Source organism: Cervus canadensis, chromosome 33, assembly GCF_019320065.1.
Source record: "Cervus canadensis isolate Bull #8, Minnesota chromosome 33, ASM1932006v1, whole genome shotgun sequence".
NCBI lineage: Eukaryota > Metazoa > Chordata > Mammalia > Artiodactyla > Cervidae > Cervus > Cervus canadensis.
In genome coordinates this window covers 20398918-20424204 of record NC_057418.1, presented here as the reverse complement: position 1 = coordinate 20424204, position 25287 = coordinate 20398918, and the positions used below count along the sequence as shown (strand labels likewise).

Below are 25287 nucleotides of genomic sequence, written 5' to 3'. Positions count from 1 at the left end.
AGGGCTTAGAAGAAAGGCAGGTCAACAATCTCAGGCCTCACCTCTTGCTTCTTTTTCCATTTACATTTGATGTGGGTACGTTGACAAAATAAAATATTGAGAAATCATGGGAATTCCCTGGCTTTCCAGTGGTTAGGACTCCACACTTTCACTGCAGGAGGCAGAGGTTTGATCCCTGTTTGGGGAACTGAGATCCTGGATGCTGCATAACACAGCCAAAAAAAAAAAAAAAAAAAATCGAGAAGTCATAATTGTATAGAGGATAAATGAATAGGCTTTGGAGTTCTGAGGTTTAAACCAAGGCTCCATTGTGATCAACTCCACGACTTTGGGCAAGTTGACCTCTGTGAGCTTCAGTGTCCATATCTGTTAAATGGGGGTAATAATATCGACTCAGGGGTTTATTGTGAGGATTAAATGAGATAACTAATATATAAGTCACTTAGCATAGGGCCCAGTCTAGAAAACTTTAATACATATTAAACTATGACTATCCATAATTATGTCAACTCTATGGAAATAAAATCAATGCTTTAATTAGGATTCTTTAGTTTGTTAATTTCCCAAATTGCCTAGTCTAAGCAGAAAGTTACGTGCATTCTAACAAATTCAACACAAGAAAACCAAAGATTCATTTATTAATTCAGTTAACAAGCATCTATGGAGCATTTTCTATGTGCTCAGCCATGGGTAAGCCACTGAGGGTGCCGGAATAAAAGTAACAGTTCCCATTTTCTAGGACCATTTTCTAGGACCTTAACGCTAGTAGAGCAGGTCAATAAACAAACCAACAATGACCATGTGGCAAGTGTGCTTAATTAAGGCAGCTTGGCAGGCCTATGCTTTGAAAATGCAGAGCTCACGAGAGAAGAGCACATCATACCAGAAGGATTACATGGTGATTACTGTCTAACATGCTCATTCTAAAGGAATGGAAGAGGGAAGTCAGAAACACAGGAGAGATCACTGCAGGCCCTGCCTCACACCCTACCAAGTTCCCCGCCTTAGAAACTCTTTTCTCCCTGGGCTGGGAGGTCATTTTTTGGCCTTTAAGATAAATGCTGGCCTTGGACAGAAGCTTAAGGGGGCCCATCCTCTGTAACTCAGGTTTAAACCAAGTTTGCAGCCAGGGCAGCCTTGACCATACGCACCTGATCTTCTGCCCTGAATGTTTAGCATCAGAGCTAGGCTCTTTCTTCCTTGTACATCTTTTAAAACTCTAATCTTGGCTCTGATCTCCATGCTTATGGATGGGATCCTGCTACTTCTTAAAGATTCTATCAATGACGTTTTCTGCTCTGGGTGGGTGTTGGTTTGTTTGCTTTTGATAATAGCTTTATTGAGATATAATTCATATATATACAATTCACTCTCTTAAAATGTACAATTCATTGACTTTTAGCATGTTCATAGCTTCACCATCACCACAATCACCTTCAGTAAATTTCATCACCTGAAAAAGAAACACTTGCACCCCCTAGCTGTCACCCCAATCCTCGTATCCCTCCAACCTCTGGCAACCACTAACCTTTCAGTCATTATAGATTTGCCTGTTCTGGACATCTCACATAAATGCACGTTATGGCCTGAATTATAACCCTCTAAATTCATATGGTGAAGTTCTAACCCCTCAATGTGACTATGTGTTTGGAGACAGGGCCTTGAAAGGGGTAATTGTGTGTGTGTGTTAGCTGCTTAGTTGTATCCAGTTCTCTGCAACCCCTGTGGGACTGTAGCCCGCCAGGCTCCTCTGTCCATGGGATTCTCCCAGCAAGAACACTGGAGTGTGTTGCCATGCCTTCCTCCAGAGGATCTTCCCAACCCAGGGATTGAACCCAGGTCTCCTGCATTGTAGGCAGATCCTTTATCGTCTGAGTCATCAGGTAATTAAAATTAAATAGAAACTTAATGGTGGGGACCTGATCCAACAGGACTGGTGTCCTCATAAGAAGAGGAAGGGACACCAGGGCTGCGTGTGTACAGAGGAAAGGCCATGTAAGGGCACAGCGAGAGGACAGTAGTCTGCTGGCCATGCAGAGAAGCCTCAGGAAAAACCAACTTGGCAAGATCTTGATCTTGGACTTCTAATCTCCAGAACCATGAGAAAATAAACTTCTGTTTAAGCCACCCAGTCTGTGGCGTTTTATGACAGCAGCCCTAGTAGATTAATGTAGTAGATTCATACAACATGTGACCTTTTGTGTCTGACTTCCTTCACTTAGCATAAGGTTTTCAAGGTTTAATCCATGTGTTAAGATATATCAGTACCTCATTCCTTTTTTGATGAAAAAATAATACTCAATTGTGTGACTAAACTACATTTTGTTTACCCATTTTGATGGAAATTTGGGTTATTTCAACCCTTTGATTGTTAACGGGTAATGCTGCTATGGACATTCATGTATAAATTTTTGTGTGAACATGTGTTCATTTGTCTTGGGCATATATATCTTGGAGTAAAATTTACGGGTCATATGGGAACTCTATGCATAACATTTTAGGAACTATCAAACTCTTTTCTGAAAAGTCTACACATTTCACCTTCTCACTAGCAAGGAATGAGGGTTCCCAATTCTTCATATCCTTGTCACCATTTGTAATTGTCTGTCTTTTTTTATTATAGCCATCCTAGTGGCTATAATCAGCTCTGAGTATTCATTGGAAGGACTGATGCTGAAGCTGAAGCTCCAATACTTTGGCCACCTGATGTGAAGAGCCAACTCATTGGAAAAGACCCTGATGCTGGGAGAGACTGAGGGCAGGAGGAGAAGGGGTTGCAAGGAGCCGGACACAGCTTAGTGACTAAACAACAACAACAGTGGGTATAAAGTTGTAGTTCACTGTGGTTTTGGTTTGCACTTCCTTAATAATGGATAATGCTAAGAGTCTTTTCAGGCGTTTATTGCCGTTTGTGTACCTTTTTTGGAGAAATGTTTATTCAGATCTTTTGCCTACTTTTAATCAGCAATTATGTTTTTTAGCCATTAATTTTTAATTTGACTTTTTATTGTTGAGTTGCAATGATTCTTTATATGTTCTGGATACAAGTTCCTTATCAGACATAAGATTTGCAAAATTTTGTTCCTTCTGTATGTTATCTCTTCAGTTTCTTGATGGTGTCCTTGGAAGCACAAAAGTTTTCATTCTGATGCATGTCCAGTTTATCTAATTTTTCTTTTGTTGTTTATGCTTTTGGTGTCTTATTTAAGAAACCACTGCCAAATCTAAGGACATGAAGATTTACTCATATGTGTTCTTCTAACAGTTATACCATTTCAGACCTTTTACCATTTAGGTCTTTGATCACAGTTGATTTAATTTTGTATATGGGGTGAGGTAAGGGTTCCAGTTCATTTTTATGCATGTGGATACCCAGTTATCTCAGCATTATTTGTGGAAAGACTATTCATTTCTCCATTGAATTTTCTTAGGAATTTTATTAAAAATCAATCATAAATTAAACATTTATTTCTGGACTATCAATTGTATTCCATTGATCTATATGTCTGTTTTTATGCCGGTACCATTGCTATTGTTGTTGTTGTTCGGTCTCTAAGCTGTGTCTGACTCTTTGGACCCCGTGGACTGCAGTACGCCAGGCTTCCCTGTCCATCACCAACTCCCAAAGCTTGCTTAATCTCGTGTCCCTCAAGTCACTGATGCCATCCAACCATCTCATACTCTGTCATCCCCTTCTTCTCCTGCCTTCAATTTTTCCCAGCATCAGGGTCTTTTCCAATGAATCAGTTATTCATATCAGGTGGCCAAAGTATTGGAGCTTCAGCTTTAGCATCAGTCCTTCCAATGAATATTCAGGAATTATTTCCTTTACGACTGACTGGTTTGATCTTGCTGTCCAAGGGACTCTCAAGAGTCTTCTCCAACACCACAGTTCAAAAGCATCAGTTCTTTGGCGCTCAGCTTTGTTTATGGTCCAACTCTCACTGATAATTGTAGCTTTGTAGTTAAGTTTTGAAATTGAGAAGTGTGAGTACTCCAACTTTGTTCTAATTTCTCAGGATTGTTTTGGATACTGTGGGTCCCTTGAAGTTCTCTATGCTTTTGAAGGGTCATCTCTCTCTGGTGCCTCACCAGGATTTATCTGCTCACTGAGGCATCTGGGGTTGACCTGCAAATCTGCCAGATGCTGGTACCTATATGCCTCAGCATTACTCTGCCTGAATAGACTTTTTCCAGCCCCAAGAGCTGGATCTTGTTAATCCAAGTTCTTCTTCTTCTTCTTTTTTTTTAATAGGACAAATCCACACTTTTATTTATTTTCAATAAGTTTAAATCCTCGAAATGTACAGCATCACACAGATTTTGTGTCCAATGGCCTTAGCGGGCAGGTTACTTTGGAATTTGGCATGAACCAAGCCACTATTTCCATGAGCTCTAGTTATCTTTCCCCAGATTATTTTTGTTAGGTTTTCCGCCAGGAGTTACTGTGTTGTTTTTTGCTTTGTACACATGAGCACATCTCTTGCCTAGAGAGAATTCAATTTTATCTTGAGCAAATACACCTTCAATTTTCAGGAGAGCAGTGTGTTCCCTCTGGTTCCCTAGACCCCATTTATAGCCAGCAAAAATGGCCTTGGACCACAACCTTCCAGACATATTTGTCGTTTTAGAAGTCCTGTTCCCAGCAGACCTCTACAAGGTCCAAGATGGCTGAAAGAATTTAATCCAAGTTCTTGATGGGTACCTTGCCAGGGAGGAGATCTAATTCCAAGCTGAATTCTGGTTTCAAACAAGATTGATAGATTTGGTCTGATGGGTCACTATAGAATCCTAAGAATTAATTAGGTATGATGGACAGCTTGTTAAGTATAGTCATGTTATGACTGTTGTTTTTAAATTATGAAAATAGGGAATTCTCTGGCCGTCCACTGGTTAGAACTCTGTGCTAAGGAGGAAGCAGGTTGGGTCCCACAAGCTACATGGTGCTACCCCCCAAAATTATAAAAGTGATGTTGTCATACCCTAAAAAAGATAAACAGTTCAAAAGCCATAATCCTTTTGTTAAAATTATAGTATAATTAAAGTAAAATTATGATAACCTAGACATAAAGTAAAAGTTATGACCAACCTAGACAGCATATTAAAAAGCAGATACATTACTTTGCCAACAAAGGTCCGTCTAGTCAAGGCTATGGTTTTTCCAGTGATCATGTATGGATGTGAGAGTTGGACTATCAAGAAAGCTGAGTGCTGAAGAATCGATGCTTTTGAACTGTGGTGTTGGAGAAGATTATTGAGAGTCCCTTGGACTGCAAGGAGATCCAACCAGTCCATCCAAAAGGAAATCAATCCTGAATATTCATTGGAAGGACTGATGCTGAAGCTGAAGCTTCAATACTTTGGCCACCTGATGCAAAGAACTGACTCATTGGAAAAGACCCTGAAGTTGGGAAAGATTGAAGGCAGGAGGAGAAGGGGATGACAGAGGATGAGACGGTTGGATGGCATCACCGACTCAATGGACATGAGTTTGTGTAAACTCCGGGAGTTGGCAATGGACAGGGAGGCCTGGCGTGCTGCAGTCCATGGGGTCGCAAAGAGTCGGATACGACTGAGTGACTGAACTGAACTGAAAGTAAAATTATAGTATCAATGATCTAATGTATTACTGTAGATAGTAATACATTGGCTTCCCTGGTGGCTCAGCAGTAAAGAACCCTCCTGTCAATGCAGGAGACGTGGGTTTGATTCCTAGGTCAGGAAGATCCTCTGGGGAAGGAAATGGCAACCAACTCCAGTATTCTTGCCTGAAAAATCCCATGGACAGAGGAGCCTGACAGGCTACAGACCATGGGGCCACAAAACAGCTGGACACAGCTTAGTGTCTAAACAACAATTCCTCTGTAGATAGAAGTTTTTGTATGATTTTTGGAAATTAACTTGAGTTGAGAATTCCACTAGGAATTTTTGGGGGTATCTATTCTTTCCCTTATGGTTTGAAAGGTCATTCACATTTTCTGTTTTTTATTAGGCCATACTGTGCAGCATGTGGGATCTTAGTTCTCCCATCAGGGTTCAAACCTGTGGCCCCCTGTGTTGGAAGTGTGAAATTTTAACCACTGGACTGCCAGAAAAGTCACACCATTCACATTTTTGTAGACATTTGTGTTCTTAGTCGTTCAGTTGTGTCTGACTCTTTGTGACCCCATGGACCATAGCCTGCCAGGCTCTTCTGTCCATGGGGATTCTCCAGGAAAGAATACTGGAGTGGGTTGCCATGCCCTCCTCCGGGGGATCTTCCCAACCCAGGGATTGAACCCACGTCTCCCACCTTGCAAGTGGGTTTCTAACCATCTGAATCACCAGGGAAGCCCCCTTGCAGGTGTAATCAAGCAAAAATCATACTTTGGGGTTAGGAAGAGTCTTAAGTGTGCTTTCACAGGAATATTTACCTAGATTTATTTTGAGGTTAGGCTAAGATTTAACATGTGGTTTGTCTTTGTATTGAACTCTTTCCTCTCTAAAAGCATATGTGTATTTCCAAATGCATCATTTCATCCTTAGAACACTTGCTAAGGCTGGCTACAAATGTTCAGGTTCAATCGATGTGGCTTCCGAGTCATTGAATAAAACATGCCACACCATTTATTAAAACCCGGGCTCTGGCAATCCCGGTGCTCAGATTTTCTTCAGGGTGACCAGCAAGGGGCACTAAAGCCTAGCATCTCTTCCCTGTTCCCTTCCCACAACATCAGAGGATTCAGTAAGAAAGTAATTGGGAATGAATCTGGAAGCTGTGCACTTTTGTAGTCAGATCAAAACACTGGTGGCAGTCTCTTTGATATTTTTTTAAGGGTATTGATAATTTTTAAATGAGAAAAATTCTGATTGGGTAAAAAGACAACAAAACAATTCCAAATATAGAACCACTCTTTGCTTACAAGCCATAATTCTCCTATCTAGTCAATACTATTAGGTAGACAGCAGAATCCTGTCATTGCTTTTCTATGAATTACTGCATTTTTTTCATCCAGAGAACATAATGGCTTAGCCACATAACAGTTCCTAAAAGGATGAACTAGTTGATGTTACGGTGACAAGCAATTATTACAGAAGCCTACTGGTTGGTCATTTTTTCCCCTCCTTCCCTTTAAATTTTGCCTATTTATTTCCATCAGCTAGTAAGGATGACTCTTTTATTGTTTCAAATAAAGGATGTCATCTGTATGCTAGGCACACATTATGAATAATTCCTTGTCATAACAAGACACGAATGTCCTTCAGAGACTGACATGAAGTTACTGGAGCTGTTTAGTATTTGGTAATGGGCTTTTCTTTTTAATTTTAGCTTTGATCCATGCTTAATCACCTCAAGGTATTGAAATACTAAGAATGACAGCATTCAATAATTAGTTCACCAATCTGGAAGCTAAGACCCACTATTCTTTCATTCTAAATCAAAGAAATAGTTTCTGAAAGCTCAGTCCCCTTATCAATACTATAGAAATGATGCATGTAAAGTTAATTAATTCACAATTAATGTTCAATTACAGGTCAACCAATGTATAATACTCTGAGAAAAAAATCATTCCTTTTTCAAACTGGTTTTCTTTTAAGACTTAGATTTTTTGGACCTTGTTATTTGCAGCCTGTGAGAACTGTATTAAAATGGATCACATACTTATTCACCCAGCTCATTACAGCCCTCTTCCCCTCAAATACAATCCTAAGCCTCAAATGGCTGATTACTTAAGAACCCTCAAGAAGTCTTAGCTAAATGATGGACAGTCCGGAGTATGATTTTTAATATTTTCCCCTCTGCTAGCCAGAATGAGAAACTGGGGATCACAGAGAAAAGATTTTTAGGGGCTGAGGCAGATATCATGGGTGGAATAAAAAAGACAGAGCCAGAGAAAGAAAAGACTGTGGATTCCACGTTCTCTGAACAAATACAAAGGTGATCTGTCCAAGCTACAGTTCTGATGGCCCTGAGGCGTCCAGGTGTGGTGTCCTTTCCACTCCCTGGGCCTTTCCTCTCAGTGACCCGGGAGGTCTGTTGTAGGTTTGTTGTTGGAGGTCTGTAGGTTTGTTGTAGTTGTTATTCACTTGCTAAGCCGTGTCTGACTCTTTAAACTGCAGGTCACCAGGCTTCCCTGTCTTTCACTATCTCCCAGAGTTTGCTCAGATTTATGTCCATTGAATTGGTGTTGCTATCTAACCATCTCATCCTTTGCCTCCTGCTTCTCCTTTTGCCTTTAGTCTTTCCCAGCATCAGGGTCTTTTCCAATGAGTTGGCTCTTCGCATCATGAGGCCAAAGTATTGAAGTTTCAGTTTCAGCATCAGTCCTTCCAAAGAATATTCAGGACTGATTTCCTTTAGGATTGACTGGTTTGACCTCCTTGCTGTCCAAGTGACTCTCAAGAGTCTTTTCTACCCACAGTTTAAAAACATCAACCTGGTGGCATATTCTGGCGTGTAATTTTGGGCAAATGACTTTCTTATCTAAGCCTCAGTGAATTCTTCTATACTGTGAAGATTCACTCATACATTTAACAAATATTTATCAAATGCCTGCTATATGCCAGGCATTGTTCTTAGGCCCAACTGAGAGAATGAATGTGAAGCACTTAGAACTGTGAAAATAAATAACATCAATTATAATCCTTTGAGAACCTACTGTGTGCAGTGTACCCTATGCCGTACACTTCAGGCAATTACTTAACCTCTTTCTGCCTCAGTTTTCCTCCTTTGTGAAGGGAGATTTTGGCCTCATATGGCTTTTGTAAGGTTTAAATGAGGAGACTACATTAAATAGTTTGAACAGTGCCTGGCACATAATTAATGCCATGCAAATGTTTGCTGTCACCACCGCAGTTTCTAAGTAACACCCTGGAGAGATAAGTGTTATTCTCATTCTCGAAGGATGAGTTTAACTGAGGGTTAGGGAGGTCATGGTCAAATGACTGGTAAGTCACAGATTGGTGGTCTTGTCTACCTGGTTCCAAACCCGGTCCATGCTTTTCCCATGGAACCTTGGTGCCTCCAGGAAGCATTGAACTCCTTGCTTGTGATTGCGTAGACTGTTTGCACATGAACTGTTTGCACAGTAGCTCCGAAATGCTACTGCCGGTTCCTTTCAGTCTCTCCTGTGAGTGCGCCCATGGCCATATACATGCACATGCACACACACACACACACACACACACACACACACACACGTGCTCACATCCATAGTCTTTGCCTTAGCATTCATTATGAGCAGTGGCTCCTCTCCTCATAGAAATGATGCCACCAGATATGCATTCAGCAAAACTGCCCATCCTTTGCTCTAGAACCAGAATGCAAATTTAGTTTTCCAGTCTGTGAGCTTTCTCAAAGCTGTCTTCCTGGCTTGCTCATTCATTCATTCCGTCATTCATCAAACATTCACTGTGAGCCAAGCTGTGTGCTAGGTAAATTCTTAATTTATTAACCACATACTATGCTTTCTCAGTATGGAAAATATTGGATCCTAATTGTGGACTTTGTACAGATTTGTTTAAAAGGACAGAAGGTAGGAAAAGGCAATGTTTGTTTGTTTTTCACGTGGCCAGTGGTTGCCACTGACTGTCAGCAGATGGTAGTTCTATCAACACTTCACAGCTTAAATAAGAAGCGTATTTTCTCACCGTGTCCTTTGTATATCTTCCCCTTGGGAAACACACAGCTACAAATTATATGGAGGTGCTTTAGAGACAAATGAATCTCCCTCTGAGAATTGTGGGGGAATGTGACTGCTTTAATAAACTATTCTTTTTAACTTGATGCAGTTGAAAATGTTGCAAGTGTTCTAAGGAGTACATTACACCAAGTTGGTGATGGATTTGTGGAAAACCAAGTTACAAAGTCAAGATAGCAATTGTTTCTTTTATTAAAAAAATATAGGCACATTCTCCCCACCCCCACACACAAAGGGCCTGAATGAGGAGGAAGTAGATTTTGAATTCTCAATGTTATACCCCAAAAGAGCTACAAGTTTTGAGAATGCATTTGCTGTGTGTTGTTCTCTGAATATTTATTCTTTCTTCTCTTAATAATAATTCAATTCTCCCCTGGGGAAAGGTTTGTACTGGCTCTTGATTAAAAAATAAACCAAAATAAGACAAAAAACAAACAAGAAAATTACTTATTGCCTTCTTCCCCAATCTTTTGGGAACGTGTGCTGTGACCATTGCTCACTATTTCCCTCACTGGGCTTTTTTCTTAGGGTTTCTTTTTGGAAATGCCCTAGATAGAACCTAGTATTTCTTAGGCAATAAAAGCTTCCACTCTGCTCTATTAGGAAAAACAGAGAGAGAGCATTGTAAAAGGAATTTTAATTATTTCTGACTTATGTTAATTGTCAATATTTAGAGGTTACCTTGAGGTTTCTGTCAAGAATTTCAAGTAAGGGGCTAACACTGACAGCCAAATGGCAAATTAATATACGACATGTAAGAAATATATACAAAGTGCCTTAAAGACAGAGACTTGTTAAAAATATTTGCCAACCACTATGATTCTTCTGCAATGCAGCAGACCGTCTGCAATGCAGGAGACCCAAGTTCAATCCCTGGGTCAGGAAGATCCACTGGAGAAGGATATGGCAACCTACTCTAGTATTCTTGCCTGGAAAACTCCATGGACAGAGGAGTCTGGTGGGCTACAGTTTGCGGGGTCTCAGTCGTTGGATATGACTGACCAACAAACCACCACAATGATCAGAACAGATGTTACAGTCTCAGCTTTCATACTTTCATTGCTGAAATGTGGCAAGGTCTGGGTTTTCCTGGGGAGAGAGGGGCCAGGATGACCAGTGCGACAGGAGTTGGGACAGCATCCTTTTAGCAACTAGTATAGAAGCATTTCCATAATTTAACAACTGGTTTGTAGAGGTGGATTTTCTAAGTAAATGAGAATCTTGCATGGGAATCTTCCAAATAACCCTTCATATTCTTACTTAATTTTTAATTGCAAAGGGATACTGTTTCTTTAAGAGGTCCCACAAACTTTATAAGCTTTAGGCACCCCAAAATCAGGTTTTAGACCCCCAGGTTGGCTGTAACTGTGCACACCAGATGATTCCCAGCCCAGTCAACAACTGGATGGCAACTAGGGTTGGGGTCTAGAAGGGGCTAGCTCCAGCCATGCCTATGTGGGTGCCCACTGTCCACTGCAGTGGACAAAGTGGGTCCAAAGTTCTGACTGGTCCTCACAGAGGGTCGATCCACTTTAGGAAGTGAATTCACTGGGCTATCATTATAATTATAGCCTGCTGTCATTATAATATCTTATAATTTTTCATCAGACACAAATTTCTTCAATTTCCTGCTTACCGAGAAACCTTGTTATTATATCTTAGCTCCTGCTGTGGATGTCTTTGATAGGCTGGCCATCGGATTTAAGGGTGTAGTCCCTCAGGCAGCTCTATTTCTCAGAAAAAAAATTAATAAATTGATATTCTATTTTAGTAGCCATTACTCTAATTACCTGGTCAAAGTGAGTCCTCTTGTGAGAGACAATCTATGCTAAGGTTTCTGAGCCCATGAAGCTGGACTTTGGACCATGACAAATTGGCTAAAATCAACATCCTGTCTCCAGGGAGAGAATTCTCCACTGCATTGCCCTTGGCCTTCTTCCTTAGGCTCAGCAGTACTTTTATTTCAGCAGAACTGTTTATTTTTCCCCCCCACTAGACTGTAAACTCCTCAAGAACAGGGGCCATCTGTATTTCAAATAGTATAAATACATAACAGAGAGTAAGGGCTCAATAAATATTTGGTGAATGAGTGAATGGTGTAAGAAAAAGTATGTGATAATCTTGGGATGTTAGTAAACTAGTAGCAACAGAAACTTTTAGTTAAATTTACAAAATCACTTTGCTTTTAACCAATTTATTTTTTCATTAGAAAAGTATTCGTAATGCTCTGTGGGTTAAGGATCTTTTACCTGTTTGTTGATAAGTCACATGAAATGTGCTACAAAGCTAACCATGGTTGATATATAGTCATCTCTCCTTAAAATTTTTTTTCACTACAGTATAGTCCCTTTATTATTTTATGTCTACTAGATCTGCAAATATTTAGGGGAATTGAAAATCATTTTCTATTTGGCATTTAAAGCTAGCGATGAGAAGCTAGTTATAGTAAGAATAAACCAGTCCTGGGATGAATTCCTTTGCTGAAGAATGTGCAAAATAACCCAACTGAATGGTATTGATGTCATTACACATAATTTCCATCATTCAGAAAAATTTACTCTTGGTTTTAAAGCACTCATGCACACAGATACACATTATCCACTACATGAAAATGTTGAGGCAGAAATTCAGGGAAAGAAAACAATTCTAATGAAAATCGCCTTTTACAAAAGAACATTCAGAGGCAAATGAATGAACTGAATGATGATGAGAGAAATCAGAATGAAAAGACTTCTAATCCATATCTACATACTCCTCTGAGATTTTGTTTCTGAGTCTACTGTCTTCTCAACCCTTAAGGATATTAGTAATCTAAGAAAGAAAGGAGAGAGGGAGGAAAAAGGGGAGAAAAAAGCCACAATAAAGTATGAGTGTGTGCGTGCATGTGTGTGTGTGTATTAGGGACAAGAAGATGCTTCACATCTAATTAATTATTGTATTTTCTCAAACTTGAAAACCAAATCAAACACTCTATCCCTCTATCACTAACACATCTTCTGAGAAAAAAATTCATCAGGTATTATGAACTCTATTGCTGGCTCTATAACTTGCCTTATTAAAGAACCCCAAATGGAGACAAACTACAATGCATTTATTAGTACTAGGGGGCAATTAACTACCCAAAGTGAACAATTAGTATTTCCAAGTCAGTAGTTGCTTGTTAGACTGACACTTCGTGCCTCTCAGAGGGGAGACAGGAAACTTCCTAGTCTCAAGCAGGTGTCATCTGGTCTTCAGCTCTGCATCATTTTTCAGTTGTGGCATGATGATCAATGGTACCCATGCTATAATATCAAGAACTGATTTTATTAGCAGCATGCACAACTCACAGGCAAACTGGTATCACCTTAGCTTTATAAGAGCTCAGTCTGGGAGAAAAGCAACCATTTGGGAATTGTGTTTGTGTTGCGAAAGAGAGGAGTTAATGGTGTTTGTTTTCATAAGCCGAGAGGAAGTGATCAACCCCGTGGATTCTAAAGTTCTAGCCCTCAAGTGCTTTTCACATTTCCTCTTTAAGGCATCAAGCAGCTGTTTCTCTTGGGAGGGCTCCTGGAAGCCAACTGAGTTGAACACTGGGTAATGGAATGTGGGCTTGAAGAAGGAATGCTGAGATTCAGCTTATAATCACACACACACACACACACACACACACACATACAGAGTCCTCAGAACCTGTGAGCAGCTCAACTGAAATTCTTTCTTCCTTACAGCCAGGCAAAGCAAGAATTCATCCTCTCCTGTGTCAAGCGGGGTGACCTGCTTCAGACCTCCTGCAGAGCCTGTGCTCCGAGGAGCCCTGCAGACACACAGCTGTGATGGCTGCCTCGGAGACAGCAGCCGCCAGGAACACAACCCCAGGAGATGCGACGGCCACAGAACAGCAGCGGCTTCTTCTCCAAATGGCTGTCTGAACGCAGCGGGAGTCCTCCTTGTTACAGAAACTGGAGGCCTGTCCTTGTCCTCCTTGTTCCCTACCACAGCCTGCCTCCTCCGGGCCGAGCTGCCATGAGCTCCTTAGCACCAGGAGCACTGGCCCCCTCTCAATTCAGTCCAGTTCAGTCGCTCAGTATTGTCCGACCCCGTGACCCCAGGGACTGCAGCATGCTAGGCTTCCCTGACCTTCACTATCTCCCGGAGCCTGCTCAAACTCACGTCCGTTGAGTCGGTGATGCCATCCAGCCATCTCATCCTCTGTCATCCCCTTCTCCTCCCGTCTTCAATCTTTCCCAGCATCAGGGTCTTTTCCAATGAGTCAGCTCTTCGCATCAGGTGGCCAAAGTATTGGAGCTTCAGTTTCAGGATCAGTCCTTCTGATGAATATTCAGGGTTGATTGGCCCTCTCCTGGAGTGTGTTATCACTTCCTGCCACTGAGGGTGTTCCTTCCGCGATATCGGGCTGTGGGATTCTGACATGGTGGTCTTGTTGAGGCTGTGGGAAGGCCCTGCCCTGTGAATGGAGCTGGGCTCTCCTTTAAGGAAGGGAGACATTTTCTAGTGTCAGATGTGCAGGGAAAACATGGGCTCAAGGACAGGAACCTGGAACTTCATAGGGGATTAGGTCTGGGCTCCCAGGAGTCTGAGCACACTTCCCTGCAGGGTACGAGGGGTCAGTGATCTTGCCACATGTATGCAAGCCTAGAGCTGGCGAGGGAGGCCCAAGAGCAAGCTCCAAACTCAGGGCATTTTATACAGCTGTGTATTATTTTATTTCTTTTGCAGGAGGACCCTCTTTAAATGCTCCAGCCCAGTCTCTCTCAGAGTGTTTTGGAAAATTCAAAGAATGGTCTTGGGCCAGCAGATGAGAGTAGTTACAGAGAGGACATGTCCCTGAGGCTGGACTCGGGGGGTGGTCATAGAAGGGACCCCAAATCTCCACCAAGTTAGGCCCCTGGCCTCCCACTCGACTGAAGACTGGGCTTCCTTAGGTCACTTCTCATCCACTTCCACAGCCTTCCCAGGAGCCAGCACATTGATAATTTCAACAATGGCTCTCCTGACTGCTTTAAAGCAGGATTTCAAGTTTCCTGACCCCATCCAACTCTCCCATCTGATGTGCCAACTGAAACGCCCTGTTTTCATAGGTATTCAACACCTGGGATTTATACCATCAATAGGGGTAAAAACAGCACATATTCAGTGCCAAAAGGAGAGAGAACACAGCTTTAGGCAGCATATAGTCACCACTCATGGTCCCCAAGGAAGAAACTATTTCTCTCTCTGGGGTTAGACTAGTTTATACAGAAAATACACATATATATCTTTAAAAAGTTGTGTCTAGCTGTAGATGAGCCAATAGCATATGTGTTCCTAAAGCACCCACAGTATATTCCACTAGAGAAAAGAGACTGGAATAAAATATAACATGCATTTTTTTTTTTGTAGTGGCAGCTGCCCTTTTTCAGAGAAATAATAACTGGATATCGAGGTCATTCCTGAACCTATAAATTGCCTCGTGAGTGATAAACCCTCTTTCTGTGAAACTTACAATAAACATTGGTGTGTGAGGGGCAAGTGAAAGAGGACTTGGGATGGATGAAAACACGCACTCTCCCTGGCCTTGAGAAATTAGATCAAATGCTAGGAATTGGAGTCTTTGTTGTTAGGGGAGAGATTCTGAAATCACTGGGGCATGAAAGTGTTCTCAGGCTCAGTCCAAGCTACCAAAATGAAGGGTCCAAAGACACTCAGAATCTCATAAAGTGTCTTGCCAAGAAAAAATGGAACTTTGCCTTCTTGGCTTCCAAAAGGAGGGTTTTCATCCAGGTTCCCACTGGAATGGAGAAGTCATTCACATATTTTCCCATCCTTGCTGGTCTCTCTGAATCACAACGACTTTATTTTAGCTTGTTAATTACCAAAGGAAAATGGTCCCTTAAAATCAGGCCAACGACCAGTCTTCATGTTAAAACAAAAAATGTTAATGAAAAAAAAGCAGGGTATACTATTGCATGACTACCACTATGGAAGAAAAATTATGCACAGAAAAAGCGTTGAGAGAACACAAGTCTCATCTCCTGCTTCAAGACTCTTCCAACTGTTTCTTCATCTTAAGCCCAAGAACAGAGAAAAACAATCTTTAATGGAGCAACGGAACTCAGTGATTATCCAGAATCTGATGGTTTTAGTTCTAGCAGATAATTTTTGTTTTTTCCCTATGATGACTTTAAATATTTTACAGATTTTTTAGAGTTTGCCAAAAATAGGTCTGTGAAGATCATGCAATGTTTTGTTTATGAGAGAGGAAAAGAGATAAAAACATAACTTAAAAAAAAAAAAAGATGACTATGCAGGCAAAAATAATGCTATGGGATTTTAAATCCCATGCCTAGAGGTCTGAAGCTGATAACTTTTCCTGACCCCAAGGGGGAAGATATTTTTCCTTCATGGGGAGCACAAAATCGTTGGCCATGCTGTCTTCTCTTCCTTTGAAACCTATCTCTCCCCCCTGCTAGTGTAGGACAGATCAGGTGACAGTAAATCCAATCTGGGGCTTAAATTAAAAAAATCTTTCTCTTGGTCGCGTTGTAAAGGCTTCAGCTGCAAGCTGGAGAGCCCTGCGAGCTGGCTTGGCAGCACAGGCCTGATACAGAGAGTAATGCCTGTGGTATGAAGGGGCCATTACCCACCAGCAACCTCGAGTGTGGGAAACTATTCCTTCAACTCAGGGAAGGCAGCCCACACTCCGAAAATCTGATCTCCTCCTTTTGCCAAAGAGCCAGCTACAAGATTCTGGGATCCATCACTATTATTATAACTGTAAGGGAAAAAAAATGACTTAATTGTAAAACAATGACCTCACCCTAATAACCATGGTCTAATCATTTCTAAAGAAAGCTGTCTTTTTTTTTTTTGTTCCTGCCAACTTGCAAATGAAGCAAATTATGTTGGAACATGATTATATTCATTAGTGATTATTCCATGAAAACAGTGAGGATTTGAATTTACCCTCCACTTAACCCACACAACTAACACTGCTGTGTAGATCTTGGGCCCGGTAATTGATGCTGTGCTAGGAGACTGTTCATCCAGGTTATGAGCAAAAACGTATGCTTCTCTCAGTGAGATGTTGGTGCAGGCGAGAAAAAGAAAGCAAGTCACCAAAATGCACCTCATCTCAGAAGCAGGAATTATTTAGTTTAGAATCTTCGGATGATACTTCTCCGATTTAACTCTGTATTTTTTTTACTATGGGAAAGAATGACCCATGGGATAAGCCTACTCTCATAGTCACATGTCAACATCCTAGGAGGCTGAACTGACACAGGTTACGCTGAGCCAGCCTGAGGGCTGGTTATGCCTTGACATCCGTTGCCTCTCACGTGGGTTGTGCCCGAGAGGTCATGTGAGGTCTGCTGGATGTCTAGGCATCCCCATCTAGGAGGTAGGCAGGAGAAAGAATAAAGGAGGAAAAAAAAAAATAGAAAAGCACTATTATAGAATGACAGTATTTCCTAAAATTGATTTTATTAACCATTTTTGAGCTGATCTCTACCTTATTGCTGAGATTGGTTAGCAAGGTCCCCCTTCTACAGACAAAAGAAGTAACATGGAGGACAGAAGATGGTGGCAGAAGGACTTGCGTGAGATGGATTAGCAAGTCAGAGCAGGACTTGGAGAAACATTCAAGTTGTCTGATACCCGCCCCTGAGCTCTGACAATGAAAGGAAGTTCAGAATTTGGAACGGAAGAAGAGGCTCAGCCACCTTCATTTCCACAGTGGTCCAGCTGGTCAGACTTCTTTCAGATCCACGCCCTGGGTCATGGGAGACCATGTGAGCGGCTCAGTGCTAAACAGGCACTCCCTCGAGGGAACATCCCAAGGTCAGATCATGGTGAGAATGGGTCAGAAGGACCACATGATGTTATATTATCATTTCCTTTAGGAAATGCCAACACCCCCAAATTATTTAGCCATCATGAGTGCCTACAGAAGAACAATCTTCACCTTAGACCAAGGAAACATCTCTCTCAGTCAAACAAATATGCTTGGACTCAGTGAGCAAAAGAGTACATAAATTGTGAAGTCCCTCAAAGTAGGATGCAGTGACGGAAGTTAAATCATTCTAACATTCCTGGTTGAGCCAACCATCTGGCTCGACAAACTCACAAGCCAGTAAAGTGCTTGGTATTTTGTAAAGCCACGGTTTGTGTCTCTGCTTCCACCTGGCCTTGACCCTGCCCAGCTTCCTATAGTCTGCCTGCTGATTTGGTTAGTGAACGACAATTCCTGCAGTAATTTTTTGGAGTTATATTTGAGCTGATCCACACTGATTTTTTCCCAACTAACCTGATGTGGAAGTTGAGTCAGTAAGAGAGAAATGTACACAGTGGTGATAAGTGTGCGTGTGTGCCTGCTAAGTTGCTTCAGTTGTGTCCGGCTCTTTGCAACCTCATTGACTGTAGCCTCTCCAGGCTCCTCTTCCATGGGATTCTCCAGGCAAGAATACTGGAGTGGGTTGCTAGGCCCTCCTCCAGGGGATCTTCCCAACCCAGGAATTGAACCCAAGTCTCTTACCCCTTTTGCACTGGCAGGCAGGTTCTTTACCACTAGCACCACCTGGGAAGTCCCAGCTATAAAAGTGGTATATCTTTGGATGGTGGCTTTTCAATTCTCTGCCTCCTGCTGAACCTGGGAATAAAAGTTGCCGAAGTGAAAGTCGCTCAGTCAGGTCTGACTCTTCACGACCTCATGGACTATGACCAGCCAGGCTCCTCTGTCCACGGAATTCTCCAAGCAAGAATATTGGAGTAGGTTGCCATGCCCTTCTCCAGGGGATCTTCCCGACCCAGGGATTGAACCCAGGTCTCCTGCATTGCAAGCAGATTCTTTACCATCTGAGCCACCAGGGAAGTCTTCAATCAATTGCATAAACTATGTGATTCCAGCATCTTAATTCAGTCTTGTACCTTCCTGTTTTGTGACCTTTGAAATAGACTGAGATAATTTCCCACACCCCACCCCACTGTGTTCTTCCCACACTCTTACTATGGAAGTGTGAAGGCCAAGCTGCTATGAAATTCTTAACAGTCCCTGTATTAGCTTATTACTTTCTGAGTCCTGACATTCATAATGAGTGAACAAGGTCTTTCAGAACTTTTGTACAGAAGGAAGTAATTTTAAAATATAAGGAGCAAAAAATAAGCCTACTGTGCTTCTGCAAGTTTCATTTATGTTTTCATTAGTTGTAAAGACCTTTCAAAGCTTAACTAACTTTCTCCACCCATAAGGTTGAAGGGTCTGGAAATACCATGTAACTAGCCAAGGGGGAAAATTCAAGGTCATTTTGGAACGAGAAAGAGCTCTTCTGAGAGTGAAGGCCTTGACTCATAAGATTTCTCCTACTATTTCCATCTACTATTATTTACTGACTGTAATTGCTAGAAACATGTTTATACCGGTCCCTTTAACAAAGTGGGTCAAAAGTAGGAGTTGTGGGTTTGACTCATCATAATACATAAGAGTCAACCCTAAGGCCTCTGGACATGTTATTACAGCCTAGAAACTGCTGAATTAGTGTACAACTTAGACATCTAAAACCAAGCACAAATACCTCTTTTAAAAATTATACAGCTTCTAATCAGTTTAACATGTTCTGTGGCAAATAATCATTCCAAGGAAATAATAGTATTAGTTATCTCTCTGTAATTGAGTAGGTCAGAAAGGACAAAAGGGGTTATAGTAACAAAAAATGTCTTTTTAATTAGAGAGATTTTATTTTTCTGATTTTGTCTTTTCTTTCAATGACTTGATTGCATCTGACCAGATTAAGCATATGATTATATAAGGTCAGCAATCAGGGTCTGTTCATTTCCTTACAACCCCTCCCCTTTCCCCTTACCACCTACCAGTTGCCTGTAGAATTTTTGTTCTGTGCAGAGCTGAGTTTAAGTTATGTGATTAAAATTGACACATCGTTATGACACAAGTGACCCCGAGGTATGGACCATTGTTTTCATTAAAAATCTGAGTTTAAATTTTACAGTAGAGGTGTGGTTTGAAGGAGACAAAGAGTCCATGCATTGCCAGGAGATGGTTACAGGATTCTCCAAAACGAATTCTTTTCTACTATTGTTGTTGTTCAGTCGCTCAGTTGTGTCCGACTCAGCGACCCCATGGACTGCAGCATGCCAGGCTTCCCTGTCCATCACCATTTTGCAGAGCTTGCTCAAACTCACATCCATTGTGTTGGTAATGCCATCCAACCATCTGGTCCTTTGTTATCTCCGTCTCCTCCTGCCCTCAATCTTGACCAGCACCAGGGTCTTTTCTAATGAGTTGGCTCTTTGCATCAGGTGGTCAAAGGATTGGCGCTTCAGCTTCAGCATCAGTCCTTCCAATGAGTATTCAGGATTAGTTTCCTTCAGGATTGACTGGTTTGATCTCCTTGAAGTCCAAGGGACTCTCAAGAGTCTTCTCCAGTACAGTTCAAAAACACCAGTTCTTCAGGGCTCAGCCTTCTTTATGGCCTAACCCTCACATCCATACACGACTACAGGAAAAACCATAGCTTTGACTAGACAGAACTTTCTGGGCAAAGTAATGTCTTTGCTTTTAAATATATGCTTTTATACTATATCTTGGGCAAAAATATAATCCATGGACCCATCAAGACTGAGTATAGTTCAAATATTTTTTAAATAGCTGAGAATCAGGATTTTCAGGCTTTGTAAGTTTTTTGTTTTTTTGGTGGGAGGTGCTTCTTTAGAGGTAAAGAATCTGCCTGCCAATGCAGGAGACACAAGAGACATGTGTTTGACCCTGGGTTGGAAAGATCCCCTGGAGTAGGAAATGGCAACCCACTCCAGTATTCTTGTTGGAAAATTCCATTGGCAGAGGAGCCTGGCGGGCTAAAGTCCATGGGGCCATAGAGTCGGACACTACTGAGCATACATATACACACAAGGTTTTTTAACTTAGCTTTGGCTCTGGCTCCATCTCCAGTTTCTTCTTGTCCTCACCTGCCTGTCCCAAGTCAGCTCAGCCAAGCACAAACATTCCCAGGGAGAGGTCAAGGGTCATGACAGACACTTGATGCTTTGCAGAAACTTCACTGGCAGAAATCAAATACGGATATTCAATACCAATATGCACATGGACACACAACTAAATTCAAACTTACAAACCATTTGAGTCAACTAAAATTTCTGCTAAGTTTGCTAGTTTTTTGGTAAAGATGTTTCAGAGGGACTACAATGCAGAATATATGTTTCAGTAGAAATAAGTAATTCTTATTGAATCTGGTTTTGCTTTAAAACTAAATTTAGGATCTTTTCATTACCTTCAGTGGTTCTCATTTTCCAGCAAACAAGACTAAACAACTCTTTTCTCTTTTTGTGTGATGCTGATAAATGAAGGGAAATTTAGATAATTTCAATCAATGTGTAATTAGTTGCTTAATGTCTTTCTCTCTTGTCTGTAAGCACCATGAGGGTAAGAAGTGATTCTTCCTGTTCCTCCTTGTATGATCAATGGCTGATATATAGTCTACACACATAATACATATTTTTAAAGGTGTAAGTTGTGTTCCTTGGTGGTTCAGATGGTAAAGAATCTGTCTACAATGCAGATTCCATCCGTGGGTCAGGAAGATCCCCTGGAGAAGGGAAGGGTTACCCACTCCAGTATTCTTGCCTGGAGAATCCAGGGACAGAGCATCCTGGCTGTACCCCAAGGCTACAGTCCATAGGGTTGCAAAGAGTCGGATATGACTGAAGTGATTTAGCACACACAGGTGGATGTTTGGATAGATGGAAGAATCAAAGGAAAGAATGAAAAGGATCAGAGGTGGGAGTGGGGTGGGTGGGGGCTCCTGAAAGCTCCTGGCAGATCAGAGGGAACAGCAAGCAGACATGTTTCTAAAGAAGACATACAAGTGGACAATGAGCACATGATAAGCTGCAAAACATTTGTCATTAGAGAAATGCCAATAAAGACTACAAAATATACCACTTCATACTCATTAGGATTGCTATAATCGAACAACAGCAATAACAAGATGTGGAAAAACTAAAAGCCTCATACACTGCTGATGAGAATGTAAAATGGTGCAGCAATTTAAAAAACTGTTTGACAGTTCCTTGAAATGTTGAACGCAGAGTTACCACATGGTCTAGTAATTCCACTTTCTAGGTATATACCCAAGAGAAATGAAACATATGTTGGCACAAAAATTTGAACATGGATCATTACTCAGAATAACCAAAAGCTGAAAAGAACCCAAAAGTCCATCAACTGATGAATAGATAAATTAAGCATGAATGGAAGCATGAAACTTCCAAACATTGTTCTAAACGAAAGAATCTAATCACAGAAGGCCACATATTATATAATGCTATTTTTATAAAATGTCCAGAATAAGCAAATCTATAAAGATGGAAAAAGTAGATTAGCATTTGTTGAGGGCTGTGGGGATAGTGGTGATGATGGTGGGGAATACAGAATGACTGCCAGCGGTTACAGGGTCTCTTTTAGGGGTGATTAAAATGCTCTAAAATAGATTGTGGTGATGTTCTGCACAGCTTTGTGAAAAATATATGTATAACCATTGAATTTATACTTTAACACATTATTGACCGGAAATGCACTAATACCACAGGTGTTAGTTTCTGCAAAAATTCTCTGGTCAATGTGTTAAATGAGTGAATTATAAAGCTGCTTAAAAAAAATTAGTACAAATTTAGCATAATACTCTGCTGTGATCTGATCAATATTTGTTCACTGGGATTCCTTATTATTTTTGAGGCTCATACTTTATTTATACATTTACAGCACTACAGTTTAATGGTATTTGTTTGTCTCTATCGTAAGATATATATGCCTGAGGACAGGAATAATTTATTAATTGCTACTGTTCCATATCCTTGTATAATATTTTGTGCAGAATATTTAATTAAAACATGTTTATCAAATGAATAAATTTTAGGCTAAATGAATGCAGTTTGCATTTGCTTTAGGGTAAATATTTTACAGGTAATCAATTAATCCTGCTCAACTTCTTTTTATGTGAATTGTTGTTAAGCCAGGGCAATTTCGTCTTATGCTTGGGCAATATATTTCTTTTTTAAATGAAAATGAAGAGCTTTACATTTATTTGGTAAATTTTCTCTTCTCAGATAACATCATTCATTCTAGCCAATTAAGTTTTTCTTGGATCATTTCTCTGTTTTTAGTACAGTCTCTATTTCTAACTGCTCTGTATTACTAATAAACCTGAATAAGCACACTTATTATTATTTATAAGTTTATTAATAAAGACTCATAAGACTTTCTCCAAAATGTTGATAAAATCATTGAAGAGCACAGAGCTGAGGTCAAAGACTGGTGGAACATCCAAAACTATCCGAAGACAGACTTAGTAAAAGGCTCAAGCTAACTGTACTATGATCTAGTCCAGCAGCTGAAACTTCCCTAGGAGCACCTTTCTGCCCACCTCCCCAGATCCATCTGGTAAATTCAGATGCATTACCTTGTCTTTCATGGACCATTCTCTAATCATCACAGCCAGAATCTCTCTCTCCTTCTGTTTAATTTATTACAATATTTAGTTTGTACTACTTTTGAGACATTGATCTGATACAACTTTGAATTATATTTGTTCATGTAGGTGTCTTAGTATCTGTTCTAGACCATAAGAAACTTAAAAAGAGGAATGGTGATTTCTTTCAAACTTTTGCCTCTTAGAATTTGTGTGATTAGTAAGTTTTATAAATAACATAGATAAATGAAATATTCGCTGCTATTAAAACTACCATTAAATGTCAACACCTTCAGGGGGTAAATGGCTGAAAAATTATGTCAAATATATTCAAATAATAATTTGAAATAATTTGAAATTCAAAATAAATTCAAATAATCCATATCAAAACCCTGCTAGAGTAGATATCTCCCCCTAGTCTTCTTCAGTTATTCATGACATGATTTGCAAAAGCATCACACATTGTATGTTTAAAGAATGAATCATCTTACAGTTTCCAAACTGCTCCATACTAGCTTGAAATTCAGTGTTTCTTGCCCTTGCCTTTTCCTTGTTTTGTTTCTGTCAAGTCTTGGTCCAATGTTTGGATAACTGCTCTGCCTTCTTATGTTGCTGTGGTGCTTACAGGTATATTTCTATAGCTGTGTTCTTCCATCCTACTGGAGTGTAGCCCAATTAAACCTCTGCTCTCTGTATCATGTCACAGATTCATCTTAATGAAACGTACAATTACTACCGTAGTATCCTCCCATTTCAGGGGATGAACACACTGAACATGTGTATAAAGAGATAGGAGGCTTTTCATACTTGGTTTGCAGTCTAAAAATGGGTAATTTCTAAATCACAACTTCCATACTGTGGCTGGAGAGGGTTTACAATCTCCTCCTTGCAATCTTCACATTTACTCTACAAGTACTTCCTGAGTGTCTACCACGTGCTGGTTACACCATCCCAGATGCTGAAGACACAGCTGTGAGCAAGACACACACAGTCTGCACTCTCAAGGAAGTTACCTTCCAACGCAGGAGACAGACCCAAAAGATCTTTGTACATAAAATCTTTCCCGACAGCTTTAAGAAAATAAAACCACAGGATGCCTGAATTCTAGGTTGTTCATTTCTAAAGGCTGGAGTCCCTAGGTCCACAATGAATATTTCTGAATTAACAATTCACTCTTCACAGATCTAGACTTTTACCAATATACATTCAGTATTGCTATTTCTCAACAGCGGTCACCTCAGATCAACACCCACAGGAAACTTGACTTCTCAGTAATCCCAGACTCGCAGAGCTTCCACTGTTCCCATGGAATTTAGAAGCTAATCTGAGTCCTTTATACCAATCAGCATAATCCTATTCTCCCTGATGGTGATTGTTTTAGGCAGAAGCGAATGACTCAGTCTTTGCTAATCACACCTGAGGTCTAATGTGAAGCTTCTGAGAAAGACTCCTGGCTTGTCAGAGAAAGGAAGACACAGAAAGAAGAGACAGTCTTCTCTATCTCCGGAAATCTGGTGATGCTCTGGATGAGCCTCCTGTATCAGTGATAATCATCTTGCAACTCCAGAGAAGCCAGCTTGGCATACAAAGCCTACAAGCCTAAGAAAGCACAGAAGAAAGCAGGAAAGAAATGATCTTCTTTTTTTTTTTATTGGAGGACAAATATTGTGTGAGTTACTACTGAAAAACAAAGTGAATCAGCTATGCACATACATATATCCCCTCCCTTCTGAGCCTCCTTCCCATCTCCCCACTCTATCACACCCACTTAGGTCATCACAGTGCACTGAGCTAAGCTCCCTGTGCTAGGCAGCAGCTTACCATTAGCTATCTATTTGACACATGGTAGTCCTCTTGCCTGGAAAATCCCATGGACGGGGGAGCCTGGTAGGCTGCAGTCCATGGGGTCACTAAGAGTCAGACACGACTGAGCAACTTCACCTTCACTTTTCACTTTCATGCATTGGAGAAGGAAATGGCAACCCACTCCAGCGTTCTTGCCGGGAGAATCCCAGGGACGGGGGAGCCCGGTGGGCTGCCGTCTACGGGGTCGCACAGAGTCGGACACGGCTGAAGGGACTTAGCAGCAGCCGCAGCAGTGTATGTATGTCAATCCTACTCTCCTAATTCAT

General features: G+C 40.9%; 1 protein-coding gene and 1 pseudogene across 1 annotated transcript in view; both read right to left on the bottom strand.

Annotated features, from left to right (window-relative positions):
- SASH1 (SAM and SH3 domain containing 1) overlaps positions 1-25287 on the bottom strand; it is a 983107-nt gene that overhangs the window by 272224 nt on the left and 685596 nt on the right. The gene's annotated exons all lie outside the window — the stretch shown is intronic.
- Positions 3964-5164, bottom strand: LOC122434081 (annotated as a pseudogene).